The sequence below is a fragment of the Myotis davidii genome, unplaced genomic scaffold (assembly GCF_000327345.1).
Source record: "Myotis davidii unplaced genomic scaffold, ASM32734v1 scaffold11, whole genome shotgun sequence".
Lineage (NCBI taxonomy): Eukaryota > Metazoa > Chordata > Mammalia > Chiroptera > Vespertilionidae > Myotis > Myotis davidii.
In genome coordinates this window covers 3,406,824-3,419,067 of record NW_006285791.1, presented here as the reverse complement: position 1 = coordinate 3,419,067, position 12,244 = coordinate 3,406,824, and positions in this window count along the sequence as shown.

Below are 12,244 nucleotides of genomic sequence, written 5' to 3'. Positions count from 1 at the left end.
AAAATAACAGTGTACAAGACTAGCACTAAATTTAAAGGATTTTTATAAAAAGCATAACCCAAATCTGAGCCAGGTAATATTGCCAAGTGTTAGTTTTAAAAGGCCTATTCAGAGCCATGCGCACCAAATCAAGAGGTGGAGGAAAAGGGAACTTAGCTTCAGTAAGCCAAGCTGCTTCATTTTCCTGGCGCCTCTTTGACTCACCTGGCCATTTTGGAGTCAGCTTCTGGCTGCAAAGTCTGGCAGATAGTTAGTAAGGAGGTGAAGGAGACAGGCCAGAGGAGAAATATATATATATATTTAATTCCTTGCTAAATAATTATAATTTGTGTACTTCTCTATTAGTATATTATACTTCAGTGCAAAATTTTAAAAATCCTGTTACCCTTTTCCTTTTTCTGTTATTATACCTTCTTCCTCCAACATATATTAGCGACGATGACAAAACAACATGTAAATATATATGTAGAGTGGACTATGGAAGGATGCTGTATAAATCAAAGTCTAAATAGAAACCTTTTTAATTTCTGCACTTTAGCAAAATAGACTTATCCAATAGTAGATTTTGTAAGAAGGTTGTTTATAAACCCACCTGAAATAGCAGGGAAGATGCCTTTATGTTTAAAATTAATTTCAAGCTAAAGAACGCTTTTTAAGATGTCTTTATGTTTAAGGTGAATTTTAAGTTAGAGAATGGCAACATCCAAGCAATCATTGCTGAACTAAGACATTACAAAATTATTTATCCAGTGCTTTTATGTCAAAATGAATTTTGCTTTATTATTGCCAGGGAGGGTACTTTAATGATCTGAAGATTACTTTGTAACTAATGGGTCCTCTTAATTTTTCAAGTTCAGAATAGAAAGTACAACATATTCCAGAACTAATATATAAACGCTAAAATAGTCTTTCAATACAAACAGTCTTAATAAAATGAGAGAGGGAAGTAGGGAAACAAGTATATCACCCTTTTTAAATAATAACCAGCTCCTCTCAGGGAACCAAACTGTTAACATTTACCAAATTCAGGGATTTTTTTCAACTAGCTATTATGTATATATATTGACACGTTCTGTTTCTCAGCCCATTCCCTATACTGAGCATCTTCCTCTTTTAGTGTGCAGTCTTTTTTACAGACAATACAATATCTGCTTAAGATATTCTTTTATAATAATCAAGTAGCCATGAATCTTGAAATGAAACCCAAATTGCCTATTATACTTGGCTGATACCCTAGTCCAGTTGTATATTCACAATATCATTTTTCTAGCATCTACTAAACTCTTCATGTAGGAGAAGATTTTTCTAATTTAACTCCAAAAATGTCACCTATTTCCATGTTTTATATAGTCATTATGTAAAAAAAATTAAGAGTAAGAAAGCATTTTCATGTATGCTTGTAATTATTTTTATATAGCTCAGGTTTGCTAAATGTTTTCTTCTTATCTTTTATCTCTAACAAGAGTTCATAACAGATAACTTTCCTTAGCACCATCTAGATAGAGCTCCTGCTCCTCACACATGTTCTGCAGCAGGGACCCTCCAGGCTGCAGATCAGCCAGGCTGCAGGTCAGTGCTCAGAACTAGGACATAACCTTGAATCAAGTCCTTTCTTGGGTATCCTGTCCTCTAGCGTGCCATCTGCCTCTCCCTTAGCATCTATGAGCAACACATTCAACTGCTTTCTGGTTTTGTTTTGTTTTTTGGTAGATTTTGTTTTGTTTTGTTTGCTTTTTGTTCCCCTTCACCCCCAGGAGAAAAGTAGTAAAGAATATATTGTTTAAATAAAAACTTGCAGAACTACATTGGAAGGAAATGCATATACAAACTGTATACATACTCTTTAAACATTTGTGGGTGGTTAGGAGAAGAAACAGATGAAAGAAAGAACCATGGCTAGAGGGAAGAGGGGCGGGAGGGCATAATGGCACTGGACTGTTCCCTGAGGATAAGCATCAGCCCCCTGACATGGAACACGAGGGCTTCCACACCTTTGCCTTTGCTTACCTCTTTGGCCTTTTCAAATATCTTACCTTGTATATAACAAACATGTTGGATCCTTTTACTTCCTTCACAACATACATTTCTTTGTGCCTAGAATGTGATCTCCCACCCATAACTCTTTGTATAACCAACAGAAATTTATTTCTCATACTTTTGGAGTCTAGGAAGTCCAAGATCAAGGCACCAGCATGGTGAGTTCTGGTCAGGACCCTCTTCCTGGTTCATAGCCAGTACCTGGCACTTCCTTACTGAGTTACCATATGGTGATGGGGTCGTGGATCTCTGGATCCTCTTTTGTAAGTTATGAATCCCATTCAGCAGGCATCCAACCTCAAGACTTAAGCACCTCCCAAAGCCCACCTCCTAATACCATACCATTGCAAGCTTAGAATTTTGGGGTGACACAAACATTCAGACCATATAGCAGAATGAAAGAAGCTTTTTAAAATGATAAATATCAATTGTGTAAAAAGTATTATATAATTATACAACCCATATTAGCCATTGAGCTTATTTATTTGTGCATTTTAACAAAACACTAATTATACATCCTTTTATTTTAATTTAATTATGCAACCCAGCTCATCTGTCATATAAGGTACATCAGGTCTTTGGATCTAGGTAGTATAGAATTGAGCTTATCAGCAAAAGTCAGAGCCAATATGTCCATTCCTAATTATCCTTTTATTAAGATAAAAAGACTTACTCTAATAATAAAAATGCTTAGGTTCCTGGAATATTAAGATTTAACTTCCCAAATGAAATTACTGTCATTTAAAATGTATGGTAGTTAAGTGAACAAATGCAGATTTTAGCTATTAGTTTAAAAAGCAAAGTCATAAGAGAAAACATAACATTTGTAGGCCTGCAGTGGATGTCAATTCTTATAAACATAACTTAGAATAATTTAATTGATGATATCCAGGTTGGCTAACACAATCCTGCTAAAGAAAATTATGGGATGATTCTGCTAGCTTTCGTTTAGATACAATCATGTTTATTAGTGTTTGAAAGTGGAAATTATAATTTAGCAATAGCTCTTCTGAGAATGGCTGTGTATAAAAGACTTTTAAAAGATTCCTATTACAACTTGTCAGGGTCTACTAAGGGGAAATTGAGTTGCATAGTTTTGTGTGTGTTTTTTCTTATAAAGAGACAGTGCTATGAGCTCGATGTTTGTGTCTCCCCAGATCACATGTTGAAACCCTAATTTCCAATGTGATGGTATTTGGGCACAGGGTTTTTGGGATGTAACTAGGTCACGTGAGTGGAGCTCTCATAATGGGATTAGTGCCCTTATAATTAATGGCTTGCTTCTCTCTCTCTCTCTTTCTCTCTCTCTCTCTCTTGAGAGAGAGAGAGAGAGAGAGAACAGGAAAATTATCATCTGCAAACCAGGAAGAGGCTCCTCATAGAACCTACCATGCTGGTACTCTAATCTAGGACTTCCCAGGCTCTGAAACTGTGAAAAATAATTTTGTTGTTGTTGTTGTTTAAGCCATCGAGGCTTTGATAATTTGTTACATCACCCAGAGCTGATTAAGACTGACTTCTGGCATCCTAACAGGTTTGGCTCAGGGGATAGAGCATCAGGCCACCAACTGAGGGCATGTACCTTGGCTGCAAGCTGGATCCCCTGTAGGAGGCATGCAGGAGGCAGCTGATTGATATTTCTAATTCTATCCTTCTCCCCTCCTTTCTGTAAAAAATCAATAAAATATATTTTAAAAAAGACTTTGACTTCTGCTCTAGCTAAGATAGACTCCTAGCTCTGTAATATGATGGGACACTCAAAAGAATGAGGCTTAGCATAAGTACAGAAGCATGAAGAATGAAGCCTCACTATCAGTTTTTTCCAAAATTATTCATTTATTGCCCAATAGGTGATAGGCATTATGTTCAGTACTACATTTTTTAAGGAGAAAAGTCATCATTCTGGTTTTCAAGTACTTGACAGTTTAATGGTAGACAGACACTCTACAAACTATTACTATGGACACAAGGCACTTCCTAAAGCTGCAGTGATAAAACACTCAACTTATACTATTGATAACACATCAGGCTCACTCAGTTTTGACCAGAGATTACAAGATAGTCAGTGACTGATCAATCCTATATGAGATAAAAGCCTTTGTTCCATAGTCATTCTTATGTATTTCTCTATATAACTTGTCACACCAAATTCTACTTGCCTTTTGCCTAGGCATTTCCCTCAGAAAAGTTCCTTGACAAGAGATATCATACTCATTGCATTTACTGCCCCATGGCTAAAATCTCCCAAGGCTGGTTCATAAAACACACTAACAAATTTCTGTTTGAATAATAAAATGAGTGAATAAATGGGGTAACTTAAAATAGAATCAATAGTGTCTATAAAACTTAACTTAAATTGACATCAACTGTGAACCTTTCCTTTTGGGCACAAAAACCTGTTCTAATCCATAATTTTGGATTTTCTTCTCTATAGCTTTAATAATTATTAAGAAATATGAAGATATGAATCAATGTAATAACCTAAAATATGTTGCAGCCTTCTAACTGCCTATCCATTGTTAATTCAATTGAAGGTACAAAAACATTGGGTGGAAATTAGTAAAAAGAAATATAAACAGTTTGAGACAGAATTCAAGACAGCATGCTGAGCAATTACCAGCCTACATCAAAAACAATGGGCCTGATGTAGGCACCCTCAGAGTCAGCCTGCCACAATCTGTCTGCAGCAAACACTCACACGCTCTCGAGCACACACATGGCCCCACAGCAGGCACAACATGAAGGACACTCGCAGGGCTCTTCTTCAGACGCTTAGATTTTTATTAGAAAAATCTCTACATTGATATTTTCAGATGGAGTTGATCAAAATTGCATTTATGGCAGAGAGGAAAGTATACCTACTGTTAATCCCAGACACATGAAATGACGTTGCTGGGGAACATGTGGTTTTTTAACTCTGAAGCAATATTCACATTCCTTACATAAAATTTTGTTTTCTGGAGATCTTATAACCATCAAGTTATCTGGCTCCTCTTATCCCTAAATATGCTGTAGAATTTTTATCTGTTTTAACAACGTTGGTTTAGGATGAGAATGATTATAGAATTTTAAAGCCCCTTTAACAGGTCCAAATGAAGAAGTGGGTTGTATGTGTTATTTGTTGCTTTTTAAGAGTTTTCCACTTTGAACATCAGAGTGAGGCTTTGGGTTTAGAAAAGGCTAGACTTTTCTCAGTCAGCAGAGATTAAAGAATAAGCAGAAAGTGTTAACTCAGAGAAAACTGGGTGAAGACAGATTGCCAAGGACCTCCTCTTGAATCAGTAGCTTCATTTTCTAGACAAACATCTCCTAGTTTCTTTAATCCATCAGATAAACCATTCTTGCAAATGTAGCCATTTTAATCCCTATAATCTCCATGTTTATATTTTAACAGTTATAAAACCTTGAAAATATGCTCCTTTTCATTCTTAGGCCATTAGGTGAAAATGATGAGACTATTCATTGATGATAGATTCAGGCTGAGGAAGGAATAGGTTTAGGCAATAGGAAGGCAGCTAACAGTTTGCTATCTATCTCTTCCACCAGACAGGTCATATTACAGAAATGTATGTTACTATTCCAACTGTCCCCCTTAGATATTGGATATTTTGTCTTCTGCTCTTCTCAGAACACAGCATCATTTCATTAAAAAATACAGTATCCATTCTGTTACTTGAGTTAAATTAGGAGTCCATGGATCAGGTTCATGTGGGCAAGTCCAATTCTTGGTTAATTGGCTAAGGATAAATAATCAGAAGTGAGTTAAAATAGAATGTTTTTCATGCCATCAAAAAAAGGAAGGCCCTAACCAGTTAGCTCAGTGGATAGAGCATTGGCCTGAGGACTAGAGGGCTCCAGGTTCAATCTGGTCAAGGGCACATGCCTGGGTTGCGGGCTCGATCCCCAGTAAGGGTATGTGCAGGAGGCAGCTGATCAATGATTCTCTCTCATCACTGATGTTTCTCTCCCTCTCCCTTCCTCTCTAGAATCAATAAAAAAAATATATATTAAAAGAAAAGGGAAAAGGAAGAGAAAAACCAAACAAAAATAAAGTATCAACTAATTCTTATAGGTTTATTATTTCATTTAATAATGAAAGTAATGCTAGCATTGCATTTTTGTTAACATTCAATCATCCGGCTATGCACTAAACATGCTTTAATTGGTTTAATCCTTATGAAAATCCCCTGAAGTAGGCATCCATATATCCTTTTAAAAAATAAAGAAACTGAGACTTGGAGATATTGGATACCTAGGTGGAACATGGTGCCTGGTCTTATCTTTTACTTCCTGGGGTCAAAAGGGAAGAATTCTCCTGATTCTGGGGTGGTAAGCACAAAGAAACCACCACTATCTCTATTCTTCCAATGCTTGGCATGGTGGGAAAAGACCAGAAGGAGGCCCAACTGAGACACTCCCTTTAATCAAATGTTTATACAAGAGATGTCTTCTTTTGGATGTAAATATTTCCTTACTGAGCCATTTCCATAATAACTAAAATTTGATTTAACTGCTGTCATATATTATTATATATTATACTAGGGGCCTGGTGCACAAAGATTCGTGCACTGGGAGAGGGTCCCTCAGCCCGACCTGCACCCCCTCCAGTCTGGGAACCCTCAGGGGGGGCCCTCTCCAATCCGGGAGTTTGTGTCTGTCTTTGCAATCATATGAGCGAATTGTCTGAGACCCCAACCCAGTTTGGTTTGTTGCTCACAGAATAATAGAGGGTTTTTTTTTTCTTGGCTTCATTGGTGGAGATTTCTTGGAAGTTTTAGGATATCTTCCCTTTAATTTTTCCTAGACACTCTGATAGATTCGCCATCACTGCTCTAGTGTCTAGGAGATCCATCTGCCACCAGAACTATTATTCCCAGAATTCCTGGTGCAACCCATGCTCTTGATTTTCCCTTACTGCTCTGTCTCCATCCCATGGCCTCCCACTCTGCCAAGTCCTCCAAGCCACCAGCTCTCCCTCTCTGCCCTCTGTCTAGTGGCTTGGGGAGCCAAGTTCCCCAAGCTGCTCCACTCTCTGCCAGCTCTCCCACTCTGCTCTCTGCCCGGTGGCTAGGGGGAGCAACCGAGGGAGCCACGTCCCCCCAAGCTGCTGGCTTTCCCACTCTGCTCTCCACCCAGCACCTGTGTATAAAAATTAACCCACCATCTTTGTCAGGTTATTTTGCATACCCACTCCTGATTGGCTGGTGAGCATAGCAGTCAATTTACATGTTTCTCTTTTATTATATAGGATTGGTAAAATGCCAGAGGCAAAAAACAGGACTGCATTAAGGGAAGAATTAGTCACCTGCCCTAAGGAGGTCCCATAAGAAAATCTATAAAATATATTAATTATTTTTAGTTATTTTCTCATTAGTCTTTGGGAAGACAAAGTATCCTTTACTGAGACTTAAAAGGCCATGGGATGCTAGAAGTGAAAGGGATTTTTGTCATCAGTGAGACTAGGATTTCCTATTTTCTGTACCATAGACCTCCTTTTCAGTATGAGTTTTATGGACATTTTAAATGCATAACATAAAATATGTGGAATTATTTTTTAAATGTATTAAAATAGATTATAATTTAGTGCATAAATGACAAGATACACCAGTAGGTCTAACCACTGTAATTTTAGAGTTGTAATGAGCTTAAATGATTTTTTGAAATACCTAGGATATCTTAATGTGACAAAAAATATTTGTGATTTTTATTACTTATAAAATCACAGGTATTGCTAATATCTCTGTGTTTTATTTTCTACAATGAAAATGGAAAGAAATACTGAATTTCAGTTGGAACTCATTAAAATTCAGTAGTTGTAATTTTTTGTTTGAGATCACATACTCCTTCTCTTTACCCCCAAGATCTATCCACAGACAGGCACCTTAGGGTCTGTAGAACTCAGGTTAAAAACCTTTGACCTAGTCCAACATGATTATTTAACAAATGTGGAAACTGAGGCTCAAAGATTTAGAGGTTACCCATGGTCACACATTAATAATTATAGGCAAAGCTGAATTTAGAACTAAAATTTCCCAATTATTGATCCATTGTTCATTGTCCCATGCTGTTCTGTCTGCTGTGAAGTCATTTCAAATGAAGATGAGAAAAGATTTATTTTCATTATTTTTTAACTATTGAATTAACTTTATTGCAATCTGAATATTTCTAAAGGCCTTGTAAAAAATTGGGAACTTCAGCAGAATAGCATCTAATAAAAGTCTAGTTCAAAAAATAAAAAAAAAGATTATCTCAGGAGAAAAGGGATCAACTCTTTTCAGGTTTGACCTTTTTTTCATGGAACTGAATTTTCATCTCCCCAAGTACAAATTAACTTTTTGATTTCATCTGAAAACACTGAGTAGAGCTAAATTCACCTAACTGAAAAATTGCTTGAGCTTAGAGAAAAGAACCATTTACTTTCCTAATTAACATGTTTAATTTTGAGGTAATATTTCTCATCAGATATTTCTTCTTATTTTTGTTTTTCCTACTTTTGTTTTATTCTCTTGGACTCTCTCCATTTCTCCTACAAACCTGGTCCAAGAGTTATGTAATTGCTTGCGAGTTCTTTATCATTAAATGCATTAGATTTTTAAAAACTTTGATTCAGAGCAGAATGTAAATTATTATGTCCATATAAGAAAAAGCATTTCAGGACACTGTAAATTACCTAGAAGCTGAGTATTTAATTTGTTTTACCCTTAAGGATACATTCTCAGAGAGATTGCATTTTTTTTTCAAATGAGCAATTTATAAACAGGAGCATCTTACACCTAAAGTGTCCCCAGGTTATACTAGGTAACAAAAGCCCCTTATACCCTCTGATGGAACCCTAATATAACATCCCCAAGTCCTATGGGTGTTTACAGAGGGGGCTAGGATGTTCATATTTGGGAAAAATTAATTATTTGAGAGCAACATTTATGTGATAGTATTTACAGAACATCAGTATTACTTTTTTAAGGATTTGTTTTTCTTATATAATTGCTTATAGCTTAAATCTTTGACTAACTACATGATAATAATGATGGTGATAATTTTCAGAAAGCCATTTTATTTTTTTTATTTTTATTCATTGATTTTAGGGAGAGAGAGAGGTTTGTTGCTCTACTTATTTATTCATTGGTTAATTCTCATATGTGGCCTTACCTGGGATCAAACTCACAACCTTGGCATTGGGAGGAATGATGCTCTAACCAACTGATCCACCTGGCCAAGGCTCAGAAAACCCTTTTTAAAAAGTGACACTATTTTGGCCTTACATATAAATTATACATTCTATACAGCTACACCAGAACTGGAAAAGTTACTGGGAAAGACTGAGGGAATTAAAGAGTTGTGAGTAGAAAACCAAAGCCAAGTGACATGCCAACAATCTGTACAACAGCAGTGTAAAGTGTTGGTAAGCAGTTGGTGAAGCAGGATGTAGAGAGCCATTGCCTAAATCCAGTTATTCATCCAGAAAATGTGTTGAGATGTCTAGCACTGCCAAGCAGCTCGATCTACCATGAACTTAAGTGCTGCATGTGGTGGAATAAAGGATGCTTGAGAAGCAGCATTTACTGAGGTAAAGGGGGGTGTTGGGTACATAAAGATGTGATTGCTAGGACACAGTTGGTGGGGATGAATGTTGTTTTAGTTTCCCTGCCTCACTCCTTTGTTTGTTTTCTTCCTTCTGAGTTGAGTGGGTTATTTTTCTGAGCAGGATGAACGGGTGATTTCTTTCCTGTGTTCTTGTCCAGGTGGATTTGAAGAATGAAACCATGGACCAAAGGTGGTATATGAATGAAAATGTGGAAATTTATTGGAAACAAGTACAGACTCACACATAGGGAGGGAGTCCCAAAGGGAATAGCCCACTAAGTCCCTTTCTCTAAGGTTTATAAAGGCTGCAGTTCTTTGTTTCTTGATATTCCCTTCTGATTGGTCACTATAGCAGCTTCAAAGCTCAAACCCCAAGTGGGGCCCCCCTCCTTTTCTCCCTCTTCAGTGGTAGAATTGTCTAACTCCTATGAAAATCTATTTTCCACTTTCTCCCATTTGTCAGTATTTCTCTGTCCCATGTGAAAGTTTGTTTCCTCTTTCTCCCCATACCCCGTGGCTCTTCCCTATCTTCTATGAATGGATGTCTTCCTCTCCCTTTATCCTGTGTCACCTTTTATTTTCCTTTGTGGATGTATGCTTTATGGCAGCTCCAAGCCCCCAACCAACTATGCCTTCCTCCCCCATGGACTCCCTAATTCCTAAAACTCCCTAAACCTGCCTATTTTACCCCTAAAAACTCCTTTCACTTTTATCTCTAAACACACACTTGTGTCACTCCTAACCTCCCAAACCATTCTGATGTGGGGTGTCTGTGTGTTCTAAAATGTGCATTGTCTTCTGTAAGCAAACATTTTTAGTTTTCATTACTACTATAATATTGAATATCTTACTATTTTCTTTACTTTTTTCAATAAACACTGTATTTTTAAGGTCTACCCGTGTTACTTCATGTTGTGTATTGCTCCATGATGTCCACCCAACAAATGTTCCCTATCTCTTCTCTTAGTGCAGATACTATCCCAAGTTGCTTCCTCCTCCTTGACACAGAAATGCTGCTGCAATGAGCATCCTTGTATATGTGAGAATTTTAAGTGTTGCACATAGCTTTGGCTTATAATATTTTGCATCTGAAGGGAATGTGTGCTTTTTCTGTGGGATTTTTTTTCATGGTGGGGCAAAGGGCATACTAGTAGGAGCAAAGGGGTCACCTGAGTTCAAGCTGTATTCCAAACTTTAACATTGTTTAAAAGCCTTTTCCTCCTCTGGTTGATTGGAATCAGTTACTTCCGTCAGATGGGTGACTCTTCTTGCCTGTAGGTGTCTGAACACAATGAATCTGAAGAGCCCTGGGGCAACCATAACTTACAGTTTAATAGGACCTTTGTTGTAGGACGTGGCTATAGGGTTAAGCCTCCGACTGACCTGTTGGCAAAGCCACAAACAAGTCCCAGCTTAGAGGGCACAGTCCTCTTAGCATAATCAGGCTTGACCTTATGACGCTCCCTAGATCTTATCTGGGTAGATAATGGGCTGAGGGAGATGTAGCAAGTGCTGCCAAAACAAGTGAAACTCACAAGAACATTGTAACTATGGTGACCACTACCTTGTTTACCTCTGGCTATAAAATAAAGGCTCAGCTTGCCTCTGGATCTCTCTCTGTGGCCGCAACCAGGCACAGGAAGATCCACCTAGACCCAGATTATTCTCTTTGTCTGTCTTTTCTTCATCCTTCACCGCCCTCACTCAGGCTTGTGAACCCTGGGCTGAGCTGGCTTGGCACACTTTGCCATTTCCTACGGCTGGTATTATGGATGTAATTGTGCTCGCCCCACCCCCAAATTCAGAGGTTGAAACTGTAACCTCTAATGTGACTATATTTGGAGATAGGGCTTTTAAAGAGATATTTAAGGTTAAATCATTTACAATCATCTCTATATTTATCACTGCTGCAATGGAGATTAAATATTTAGATTTACTGATATGTATAACTAAATCATATATCTTCAAATATACATCACAACATAGATCCTTGACTCCTCTTTTTAATTACATATCCCATATCTAATCCATCAGCAGACATAGCCACCTTTACCTTCAAAAGACATCCTGACATAAACACTTTCTACTTCCTTCAACACTAACATTGCAATCCAAATAGCCATTATTTCCCACCCAAAGTGTAGTAACTTCCTAATGAGTTTCCCTTCTTCCTCTCTTGCTAGTCCTCCCTCCTTCTCCCCACAGCCTGTTTTCCACACAGCTGTGAGAATTATAAGTCAGATCATGTCACTCTTCTGATCACATCCCCCGTGGCTTTCCATCTCAATAGGAATAAATACCTGCTATGATTTAAAAGATGTTGCGTGTGATCCTGTCCCTGGGAACCCCATTTATTTCACTTTATATAACTCTGCCCTTGCTCACTCCCCTCCAGCCTCACCAGCCTCCTGCTGCTCCTCAGACACAATAAGGTTGCTTTTACAGAGGGCGTTCTTGATTCATTTCCTTCAGTAGACATAGGCTTAACTGAGAGTATTTATTTTTCCTTATGTGACTTTTGGTAGTTAGTGTCTTTCAAAGAACTTTCCCATTTCTTCTAAGCTATTAAATTTGTGGACATATTATTTTTTAATGCCCCTAGGGTCAGTACTAATGACCTATT